The sequence below is a fragment of the Corvus brachyrhynchos genome, unplaced genomic scaffold, assembly GCF_000691975.1.
Source record: "Corvus brachyrhynchos isolate BGI_N302 unplaced genomic scaffold, ASM69197v1 scaffold115, whole genome shotgun sequence".
NCBI classification, from domain to species: Eukaryota; Metazoa; Chordata; class Aves; order Passeriformes; family Corvidae; genus Corvus; species Corvus brachyrhynchos.
The window spans coordinates 14,748,803-14,761,068 of NW_008239553.1; the positions used below are offsets into that span (position 1 = coordinate 14,748,803).

The window sequence follows — 12,266 nt, forward strand, 5'->3', positions numbered from 1 at the left end:
GGCGCCGCTGGGGGGGGCGGCGGGGGCGGCCGGGAATGGCACGGGGCAGCTGCAGCCCTGCGGCCGCAGGCATCCCGTGTCCTCCCCTGCACCTGAAACAGCAGCAGGAGCATCGCGACCCGGCGCGCTGCTTCTCGCAAGGTAATATTCTTTCGTTCGCTTGCCCGCCGCTCTGCCCATCTGCTCGGTTCCCCGCAGTGTCTCTGTCGCAATCGAGTGGATTACAAAATAAAACCACTAACTCGAGACTGCAGGGAAGGGATCTGTTTGGTCCTCATTAGCATCTCGTCTGCTCTCTGGCTGCTTATTTATAAATAGCTTCTGTGGGATCACGAGAGCTGGGATCTCTTAGTTTCTCTTGCAGTCCTAAGAAAGTCCGTAGCTTTCCTCCCTCCCCCTTTCTTGACAGCGCTATTAAAGTAAATTTAACTGGATTAGTTCCCCCCGCCCCAAAATGACTCTTAAAGCTATCCTCGTTTTCTTCTAGTCTGGTGTGCGGGATAGGTGCAGTGAAGCGGAGAATGCAGATTGTTATAATTCTGTAGCATTTGATGTGTGCAAATACCGTCGGGCACTCAGGAGGGCAGATGAGTGGGAAACACGTGATTAATATTTACAGCGTTCAGACAATCTGTTACTCTGTGTTACGAAGCTTATAGGGGTTACCATTGCAGATGAGGCTGATGAACTGTTACCCTGAGATAGAATGCATTTGCATGGTGACATTTACTAATGTCTTTTACATGTAGGAAAAAGACAAATACTGACGTTCTGGAGGAACCCTTCTCTTGCTGCTTTGCACAGTCTCCTTTCTTCAGCTGCAATATTAAATCACATCATGATAGAACAGACAGAGAGTTGGTCTGGAAACTGTATATATTTAGTCCTTCCGGCTGTCCCACAGTTCTGTCTTGTGATACTTGTTTTCTCAAGTGTGTAGCAGGAATCATAATGAGTTCTTTTCTTGCAGCTTCACAGGAAATCAACCAATTTTTTAAAATTGCTGAGAAATTACAGGGGAAGGAATTTTGAATATGTTCCTAATTGTAGTTATTTATTTACACCCATCCTTTGAATTGTTCATGATGGCTTAATGACCATTTTACTTGTAGAAATATCTTGTGCAGGTGTTATCATTAAACTGTTATGTACACATTTAAAGTTATTTCTACAAGTATATCAGTACTATTCCTGTGAAGTTTAGATAAATCACTTACACATAATGTTCTGAAACTTTCACCTTTCAGGTAGCTTGGACTATGCTTGCAGGTGAATTGGCTTGTTTTGGTAAGTTTCAGCAGAAACAGTTCAGTTATTTTGAGTTATATGGAGAGTTAAAGAAAGAAGGACTGCTTTTTTATGTTACTGTAAAAAAAGAAACTGTCAACCCATAACATCATTAACTGAATTTGAAGGACTGTAGACAAAGTTGCAGTTTGGTATGAAATCGAACGTTGTAAGCAATGGAAAGAAGTTTTCGCTTGAGTTGAACCTATCTCACTAAAAGTCAAGTGCCATGAGCATGCATGTTCCTGTGAGGTTTTTTTAATGGATGTATGTGTAAGGTGTACAGCTACATGGGCACAGATGACTTAATAATGTAGTAAGTAGTAAACAACAGGACAATGTTTCTCTAATATTTTGCATCTTGTGAAGATAAGATTGAAGTAGAGGCACAGGTAAAAGATTATTGTCTCTGTAGAGACTTTCTTACATAGACAGGTATTTCCACAAAATTGGAATTTTCCCTTTCAATTTCTGTTTTCAGGTTTTCGTATCTGTAAAGTGAAAGCTGTAGGCAAATACCAAGTAGAAAATTGGGAAATGGCTGGGTTTCAAAATAAATGCCAAGGTAATGAATGTCAACTTTATACTGACATTTGTCAGGATATAAAAATGTGGTGAAGAGACAGTTCTGCCTGGGATGTGAAGAACTACTTTGCAGGGGATGGGAGTTGGGGGTTTTGTGTTTTTGGTGTTTCGTTGGGGATTTTGTTGGTTCTTTTTTGTTGTTGTTGTGTTTGGTTGGTTCGTTGTTTTTTGTTTACCTAGGAAAAGACCTAGGGCCTTCACAATATCATTTAACAAGGTCATCCTTTCTGAAGCTTTGATCCTGCTTTAACTTGCACACATAAAATGTTTGAAAATGGAACCAAAAGTCAAAAGCAGGCTTTGCAGTTAAATCCAAATAATGCTTTCCAGACAGTGGTCAAGAGTAGGAAAAAAAAAGCAAGAACAATCATAGAGATCTTCATTAAGGCTTGAGGGTTGGATGGCTTTCTGCTCCTATTCTATAGTAGTTAAGAACTGTATGAATTCCATTCTTTGAAAAACCCCAACTTTTCTGTGTGCCTTTGTGTCGCTGTTTCCAAAAATTAGTTTTCATCCCTTTCTCCACTCAGTCTTCCTGGACTCTGCCAGCTTTGGATTTTTCTTTAGCTATTTTGGCATGAAATAAATTCCTCTTCTAACTTGGATCTCATATGGCTTAAAAAGATATATAATCTGAATGTATATTCCATTAGGTGTTAGGTATCAGGAGGAGTACCAAAATGCAGGAAACTGGCCATCATGGAGTGGTCAAATAGATGTAACTCAATGGAATCTGAAGCTTAACCAATTATAAATTGTTTCTACCATTTCAGCATGTTTTGTATATTTATACATTATTCCTTGATGACAACCACTATTTTTTTAGTTAATAATCATGTCACTGCTATAGTTTCTAGTTGCGACCATTCATGTTTATTTCCCCATACTTAGACACAGTAGGAGCAAAGACTACAATAATCTTTTAATGACAAAGCTCAAGTTGTTTTGTTTTTTTTTTTAATCTGGTTGTATGTCTAGTGGCCATAGTATTTCAAACCTCCTCTGTGACAGTGGAGCCTATAGATCTTAGATCTGTCTGTAACGGGAAACCCAAGGGAAGAGTTCTTTTTGCCATTATCATTTAGTCTTATGCAATTTCATTACATCTTTTCGGATTAAAGTTTGTGACTTTTCTTGCCTGTGAGTGCTGCCAGACTAGAGATACAGTATTTGTAGCTAAATATGCAGTATGTATATCTCAGCACTTCTGGCTGAGAAGTTGGAAAGAAAGCACACAAAATGTGATGCATGGGTTCTTATCCAAGTCACTGTCTCCTAGCCAGGCAGGTACTACCATTTCTCCTTTTTCCATGGAAGATTGAACCTCCAATCAGTACTTTGGACATTCAGATTGACTTTTAAGTCCAGTTCTGCAATAATGGAGGGTTGATTATCTCCACAAGACTATATACGTTTTGTTGAGTTGGGCCCTTAGAAAATTACAAAGGACCTTTAAATTCTTAATATTGAATTGCTTCAGTCCTCCATTTAAAGAGCCATTAAGTCTTATAGATTTATTTAAATGGCATTACTGAAATCTTGAAGTAAAATGAGCATTTCTTATGAGATTTAAGTCAACATTTTTCTCAGTCATTCTCTTGATCCTGTGGTATTTTAAGCTTATTAACTTGAAATACTGTGTCTTCATGTTTTAATCTTGCTGCTTCTTTTCCTGAGGAGGCTTGTATTGTTGCTTAAGTTAGAACTCCTGTGGGGGATCTGTGAGACCTGTTTAATCTTAAAGTAATTTGAGTTTTATCATTATTTTAAAATAATGTTATTGGTAAAAATGCATTTGCTGTTGAAAGACTTGCTAAATTTAATAAAAATTCTGTGTTCAGTCTTACATGACAGGGCACAGACCAAGAAAATGACAATGACATATAAGCAATTAACCATTTTCAAGACTTGAAAAATGTTAATTGATATGCACTTGAGACTGATAAAACAGACTAAATTTATGTCTAAAGCCTAATGCTTACTTGTTTAACAGGCCTTTTGAAAACCTATAATCTCTCCTAGCAATTGGGTTTATAATTTTTTGTTAGTTGTAGTCATATGTTGAAACCATTTAGCTACATATGAAATGCTACTAGCAAAAAGTCAGAATGAAGAAAACAAATGCAACCATAGTTCTCTGATCTAATACTTTGTTCTTTGAAATGTTAATATGATCATCCCAAGTCATTACATCCCATTTTATCTTGTATAGCCAAGGTTTTCAAAACTTGAATAATACATTGTTAGAATTTTTGAAACAACCCAACACTCCTGAAGGCTAAAGTAATTTCAAGACCACTACAATTTCTGAAGGAAGAAAATTTAAAAATATTTCTGAGTTTATTCTCAACCATTGCATTTTTTTAAAATATGCATAATTAAAAATAGATTTGATAACTTGTCAAGTACATTATTTTAGAAATTTTTTCTTCATTCCTAAGAGCTTAACGTGGGACAGAGTTTTTGACCTTTAATTAAAGATATTTTCAAAACCTCCTGTACTTTGTGAAGGAGTCCTTCTCTAGCTATAAAATGTTGTTATGGGAGGGGTTTTAATTGCTGTTACTATTCTTTAACTTCCATTTCTCTTGTTTTCACCACTGAAGCTTCCTTAGGATTTGCACCTCCTTTTGTGATTAGTCCAAACTTTTTGCAGCTGTATTTTCTTCCCTTGCTCATGAAATAGCTCAAATATTTGCTGCAGCATAGCCTTTTAGTTTCTTTCTTTGCTCTCCTTAAATACCGTGTTGGGTTCAAAGTTCAGAGTACATGGCCAGATACATCCCTGAAAGTGATGTTTGGTGAAAGACCTCTGATCTGAAAGGCTGTAGACTAAATGCCTCATTGAAATATCATCATGACACTAAAAAGCATGGGCATTCAATAATTAAATAAATAGGTACTTTCTTGATTTGGGGAAACTAAAGATGTTAGTTATACAATACAGAACAAGATGCAGCTGTTGCTGAAGAGTTGGCTACTTGGACAAGCAAAACTAAAGCTTTTGGACAAATATTAACAGGAAGACAATCCTTTCATTTAGAAAATACTTATTTAATTCATGTTGTTTTCCTGTAGAAATATCCTTTCTGCCAGAAGTGGAAACAAGTTACTGTGTATCCTGTAAAACTTACCCATTGATAAAGTATTGAGTGAACATATGATTTATTTCAAGGGGTATTATCTATCTGGGTTAAAACTGGAAAAAGTCATGTGTGCAGTTTATGACCCAAGTCTGACACGTACAAATATGATATTGCAAGTTTGCATCTTTTTGTTCACTGTAAATGTAATTTTTTTATCTTACTTTTCATGATAATACAGTATTTTTGTGTTGAAATATGTAAAGATTGTGGTTTAGATAATGTGAATAGTTTGTCTGTACAAGCTGTTCTGGTCTAGTATGGCTTTTTGTTTGTTTGTTTCTTTGTTGCTTGAAAATCATCTGACTACAAATAAGTGCAGCTTTTCATTAAGACATCTGTAACCTGAGGCAAAAGATTTTTTCCTCTTGCCTCTAATTACTTTTTAAATCACTATATGAATTCAGCTGAATATTAGCCACTATCCCCTGTACATGTATCAAGGAGTAGTTTTCTATTTTAAATTATAAGATTCCATTTTGATTGTTCATCTTAGGTACGAAGGATACAGGGGAGGTGTTAGGGATGTAGAGATGTTGTAGGGGAGAGTTATTTGTCTGAATAAGGTATATAAATTACATTGATGTAAAATTAGTAAAGCACGGTATACCATGTGATTGTTGCTGAGAAATAAACAGTCTTTATTTTACAATAGATAAAATAATTGTAACATTTATTTTAATTTCCAGGTTTGGCAAAATACTCTTTTCACAGACTTTTCTGAATTATAAGAGACCCACAATGATCATTGAGTTCAGTTCCTAAGTGAATGGCACATACAAAGATAGAACCCACTACCTTGGCATTATTAACACCATGCTCTAACGAACTGAGCTAATTCCAGGTTTTCTGACCACCAAAGAGAGTTTGGGGTAATGTTTGTTTATAAGCATCTTTTGAATCCCTTTGAATCATAACAGTTTGAGTTTCTACATATGGTGAGAGTATGAGGAATGCTTGTAGTCGTATTTACCTTTCAGTTTGCCTCTTCAGCGGTCAGAAAACTCTGTTCTGGTCAAAAAAAACTAGAAGCAAGATGATTGACTCATCTGCTCTATTGGTTCTTTTCCTGCCAAATGTCTAAGAGCAAGGTGGAGAGTGTAAAAACCTGCCTGAAGTGCAGAAGGAATTTGTTTGTTTGTTTAAAGCTGTACTTCTTGAAATAGTCTGTTTCAAACAGGCTGTTACTGTGTTATTTCTTCAGGATATGTGTACAGATTGCCTTTGCTCATTCTCTCCTTTAATGTCTGCTGCTTTGCTACTTAATGTACTTCCTACATTAAAGACTTCATATTTGTAATATCCATTGCAGAGTTTTTTATTAGCAACCTCTTAAATAGTCAGATGGATGAGTTTGTGATGGAAATCTCATTTGGTAACTAATTCTTGCAAATTAGTCACCTTTGACAAACAGATTTTGGACATTTTTGTGGTATGGTTGACTCTAACAACAGTTTCATGAGGACATGCTGTGTGAAATCTTTTATATTTTTTAACTTGTTGATGCAGTTGTGCCAGAAAAAGATAAATATTGCTTTGCTAAACTGAAGTAGGCTACAGAAGGGTGAGAACTTTCATGTCACACTCCTTTGGGGAACATTTTTTTGAGACCAGGTGGTGCAAATAATAAAAAATATATTTTATATTTGACTAGTCAAACGTAATATGCATTTTTTTGTGTAAATGGTGAGTATTAGTTCTAAACTCCAAAGTATCATCACTGCTTTTTTCCATCTTCTGTGCACTAAGAAGGTAATATGCGTATTTGCAGCTATTTCAAATGAGACAGTGATCTACAAAGGACCAGAACAAGTTTGGGACACTTTGGCTACTGAGAATGTATTTGTTCCTGGTGAGGCATCATCATATTATTCAGTCCAGCCAGAAACTTTTAAACCCCGTTTTAATTAACTTTACGTGCCTTGTGTAAACTATCTTTTTCTTAAATTGTGGTTTTTGATTTCAAGAAGTTTAGATTTCCTCATCTTTGGATCACAAAGATGCTATATTCAGAGAGCTGGATTTCAGATTTTTTGCTTAATGGACTCTGTCCTGGATTTCCTGATTCTTGGTGTTGGATTAGATTGAACAGAATGATGCAGCCAAAGGTTGCATTTATGGTTAAAAATTGGTTTTGGTATACAAAGCTCTGCATTGTGGATTAACTTAATGACTTTTCACCCTATGTTTTGTGTTATTTCTCTGTTTCATCTGAATTTGTTGGCAAGACTAATATGCTTTAGTACTTCCCTTGTGCTGTTGGATGAGATCTGAAATTTAATAAAGTAGCTCCCTGTCTGGCAGAGACACTATTTTGTATTCCTTAATGCTCTCTTTCCTGGTGTAATTCAGTACTTGTGAAGTTGAGAAAAGCAGTATTTTAAACTACTATTGCTAACAATATGGACTATCGTTCAAACTCTTATACAAATAATTAAATACTCTAAATTTGGTTGGTATTTTTGTGTGTGGTGTTTGGTTTGGGGTTTTTTTGTTGGTTTTGCCGCAATCCAAAAAACACAGTGTAGACTTAGAGTTGGAAAGTTTGTTATGGAATTCTTCTATTTATGTCAAAGCTGCTGGAAGGAGCTGTAATATTTTGCCTTTGTGAAGAAATTATAACTTCTTCTCTTTCTAATGACAATATTTGTAAGTCAAATGAAAATTTGAAAGAACCTTGGAGAAACTTGATGGTTTAGGCAAGAGAAGAAAATGATGGCATTTGTCTCTATTTGTCTCTATCAAATCAGTTGTGCTCAGTAAACAAGTATTATGGTAGTTTCATTTCAGTGTCTTTGAGCTTGAGATGTGAAGCCTTGGTCTGTTCACATTTTTACTGCCTTTCCTCTACCATGCTTTTTCTTTTGTGATGTGTTAATTAGCTACATAGCTCAGAAGGTTAGTCATAGTGTGCTCAGAAATAGGTCATCACATAGTAACAATCGGATATTAGGGAGAGCTGGGAAAGTAAGGAATTTCAATTCTGGCTTACTTAAGTGTCAGGGAAAGGAGGAAGACCATCTGTCATGCTGAGAAGTGAATGATGTGTCCTGCTAGAGAGAAGGAACTGTAGGAATGGAGTCATGGGTTTTTAAGAGCACATTTTGAGCAGCATAATGAATGGATGTGTTGGCATTAGACTTTGAAGACCACTGTGACATTTTTTGTTGTTGTTAAGCCGAAAGAAAATCCATCAGCAGAGCAGGTTTTTTTCTCAGCTGCCTATTTAACCATTTCAGCTGTTCTTTCCACTTACTAGCTTTCTCTAAGTAGATTTTTTTTTTCCTTGAAGCAGTATTTCTCACAACCTGAATCCCACTACTCAGCTACTATGCACTGGAAAGTTGTGTAAGAGAAACTTAGCAGTGATGCTGAAGGTTGTTTTCATTGCTCCATGTTATATCTTCAGTAGTTAAAATTTTATGTTTTCTTGGATTAATGGGCATTCTACTTAACCTGCATTGCCCGAGTGTGGCTTTAATTTACAATATTTCGCTCTCTGTAGTAAGGTTTCCAATGGAAGTAGTTTTATAAACAGATTGCAAGGTGAACAGAAAAGTTGGGGATGAATATTGTCATAACATTTGAAATTCCTTAACCAGTTTCTTTCCTTGACATAATTCTCCTGATAGTTTCTCATGATGCTTGTGCCTGTAGAGCAGGGAGTTCACGTCTTTCTTTGTTTACTGATGGAAGATTATAAAAAAGGTTGAATGAGATGAAGTTAAAATGTTTTCTTAGTCATAAATGTATCTACTAGTAGAAATAACCTTCAAAATACCAATAAACAGTGCCTTGCATGGTATCACATTATCTTTTAAATCAATGAAAGTTTTGATACAGAATATGTCATTGGGGTAATAGTTACAAAGTGTCCTTTTTGTTATTGCTATTGTTACTATTACTGGGGTTTTTTCTAATAACTCACTTTTAATATTTAATTTCAAAGACTTCGTAAATTTTTTCATTACAAGGAGGTGAGTTACGTTCTACTCACAGTGATTCTACATCTTTATGTGTCAATATGTGTGTACCAAACCCATTGTTTAGTTTGGTGTAACTAAGAAGATATTTAATAGGATGTAGCCTTTATACTAGGTTCAAACTGGCATAAGTTTGTTATTCAAAGATAATATCATTTTTAAAAAAAAGAAAGTTCAATATATTTGTCTATTTCTAACTGAAAAGGAGCTCTTAATTTTAATCATTTTTGCAATATGATTCAAGGAGAGCTGTAAGTCTCATTTCAATAATACAATGATTCAGAACTCAGATTAGATTGGGGGAGCTGCTTGGTTTTTGGGAGGGGCATAGCTCAGCAAATCTGTGCAGCCGAAACAAGGGCTAGCTAATCCTTTTATATACACATATTGTCTTTTGTCGCAAAGAAACCCCAAACCAAAACCATGCATGTTACCAAGAATAATGTGTTCTACAGAATGGGGCTGACTTGAACCTGGTAATATCACAGATGTCATTTGAGGACACAAAATTTGATCATAATGTCTGGGTCTATAGCTACTGGGTCTATAGTTTCAATTATGCTATTTCCTAAGGGGTGTTCAGTACTGCTTGACTGAAGAATGAGTAGGATTAAGACAGCTCCTAATATTTCTGTATGCAGACCACTCTTGATTGCATCTGCTGGTGACACACACACACCTAGTGACTGCACGATCATTCTATGCTAGAAGAGCAGCACAGCTGGAGACGAGGAAGACTGGTAAGGCAAGAGGTCAGGCTGCTTTTTTAGGTAGTCCTCAGCCTTGCCTGTGTCTCGAACTCCAGACTCACATAATGAGTTAAAACAAGAATGAAACAGGAAATAGAATGGCATATTTTTCTCAGAAGCTCTTACAGATCTATGAAACAACAAGCCAGTCTTCAACAGAAGTAATGACTAAAGGTTTTGCACCTTCCGTACCACTTCTTATACTTGAACAGTATTCTGAATCATGCCACTCAACTGTTAACTGCTGGTGAACAGAATTAAGAAGCTCATACAGCTCTCATGGAAGATTGTTCTTACTGTAGTCTTCTCTCATTAGGATCTCTCCTCTGTAATCAAGGATTATGTGTACTTGTTAAGAGCTTTGCTGGCATGAAGAATGATACTACTCAAAGTAAATGGAAAGTTTGAAACTATGTAGAAAACATTAGAAACAGATGCAATTAAATCACTGCAATAAATGACTGCTTGTTGATGTTTTGGGTAAATCCTGCTTGATTCTTACAGTTAGGCTTCACTCATTATTTATAATAGGTTATGGGCATAATTATAAAATGATACCTAACTCTGCATAGTAAAAACTGATACGATACTTCTATATTTTTGGACCTCAGCAAAGCTTTCAATACTGCTTCTCACAATATCCTTCTGGACAAAATGTCCAGCACACAGCTGGATAAACACACCATGTGATGGGTGAGTAACTGATGGGTGGCTCACGGGTCAGGTGCAAAGGGTTTTAGTAAATGGAGTGACATCAGACTGGGGACCTGTCACTAGTGGGGTTACACAGAGCTCTGTCCTCGGCTCTGTGCTCTTCAGCGTCTTCATTAATGACTTGCATGCAGGACTAGAAGGGATACTAAGTAGGTTTGCTGATGACACTAAGTTGGGAGGACCTGTTGACTCCCTTGGGGGCAGGGAGGCCCTGCAGGGAGACCTCCACAAATTAGGGGACTCGCCAATCTCCAACCCTATGAAGTTCAACAAGGGAAAGTGTCACATTCTGTACCTGGGATGGGGCAACCCTGGATGTATGGACAGACTGGGGAATGAGGGGCTGGAGAGCAGCGCTGTGGAAAGGGACCTGGGGGCCCTGGTCGATGGCAAGTTGAATGGCAGTCAGCAGTGCCCTGGCAGCCAGGAGGGCCAAGTGTGTCCTTGGGGGCATCAGGCCCAGCATCGCCAACCGGGCAAGGGAGGGGATTGTCCCTCTCTGCTCTGCACTGGGGCAGCCTCACCTTGAGTGCTGGGGGCAGTTCTGAGAGCCACAGTATAAGAATACAAAGCTACTAGAGAGCATCCAAAGGAAGACCATGAAGATGGTGAAGGGTCTGGAGGGGAAGCTTTATGAGGAACAGTTGAGGTCACTTGTTTTGTTCCACTTGGAGGAGATACCTCACTGCAGTCTTCAACACCCTCATGAGGGGAAGCAGAGGGGCAGGTACCAATCTCTTCACTCTCATGAACAGTGTCAGGACTTGAAGAAATGGCATGAAGCCAAGTCAGGCGAGGTTTAGGTTGTATATCAGGAAAAGGTTTTTCACCCAGAGAGTGACTGGACACTGGAAGAGGCTCCCCAGGGCAGTGGTCACAGCACCAGCCTGCCAGAGTTCAAGAAGCATTTGGACAACGCTCTCAGGCACAGGGTGTGACACTTACGGTGTCCTGTGCAGGGCTGGGAGTTGGATTTGATGATCTTGATGGGTGCCTTCCAAATCAGCATATTCTGTGATTCTGTGAAATATGTTACATAGTAATATGACAGCTTCCTTTTAACTACTGTTGCCTAAGTTTGACTCTTTTAAAATTAAGAGAAGTTCTGTTGTATTTATGCTTTTTCAGTTGAAAACTGAAATACCTGCATTTTTCAGTGTAGGAGCAGGTGCTCTCCAGCTTTTTGTGCTCCTGGGCTTTAGGTCTTTCCTTGATGCTTATGCATTTCCTAGTGACTTCAGACTTCTCCACTTTAATTGTGGTAGCAGAATTCCTTCTGGATAAAAAACAATTTAGTTCTCAAAAGGAGCAAACAAACTTCTATTATGTATCCAAAGAATGTAAATATATCCAATCTGTAGGAAGAAAATACGTGATGAAAAGAATAGGAAATAAAAACGATCAATCAATCTGCCTATAGAAGTGCAATTACACTCTTGCATGTTGATTCAAAATAGCTTTATATAGTACCTGTATGCTAGCCAAGCAAGCAGAACCTATATTTTTTTCTTATTCCAAGTTTTCTTGATGTCTTGGCAGTTCCACAGAATAGTACAAGAAGAAAATATTCAGCCTTTTTTATTTTCTAAAAGTTTTCTTGGTAAATAAAGCAGCAAGACCTAATTACATTGTGATGGTGTTATGCTGGTGGTTGTGCTGAGTAAAAAGGCAACAGGCATGCTTGAATGGTTCTTTTTACTAAATGTTCAGCAACAAGTTAACTTTTAACAGAGAGAGCTCAAGAGATTCCACCATTCAAAAGTAAAGTCTCTTTGAAATGGGTGTTTTAGTGACCGTCTTGTGGC

General features: G+C 37.4%; 1 protein-coding gene across 4 annotated transcripts in view; it reads left to right on the forward strand.

The window, feature by feature from the left end:
- The first annotated feature begins 6 nt into the window (after window positions 1-6).
- The window catches only part of FMN1 (formin 1), a 188,912-nt gene continuing 176,652 nt past the window's right edge, over window positions 7-12,266 (forward strand). For all 4 annotated transcript variants that reach the window (XM_017742015.1, XM_017742018.1, XM_017742017.1 and 1 more), the window contains exon 1: window positions 7-141. The gene's annotated coding sequence lies outside the window, so the exon portion shown is untranslated. The remainder of the gene's footprint in view (window positions 142-12,266) is intronic.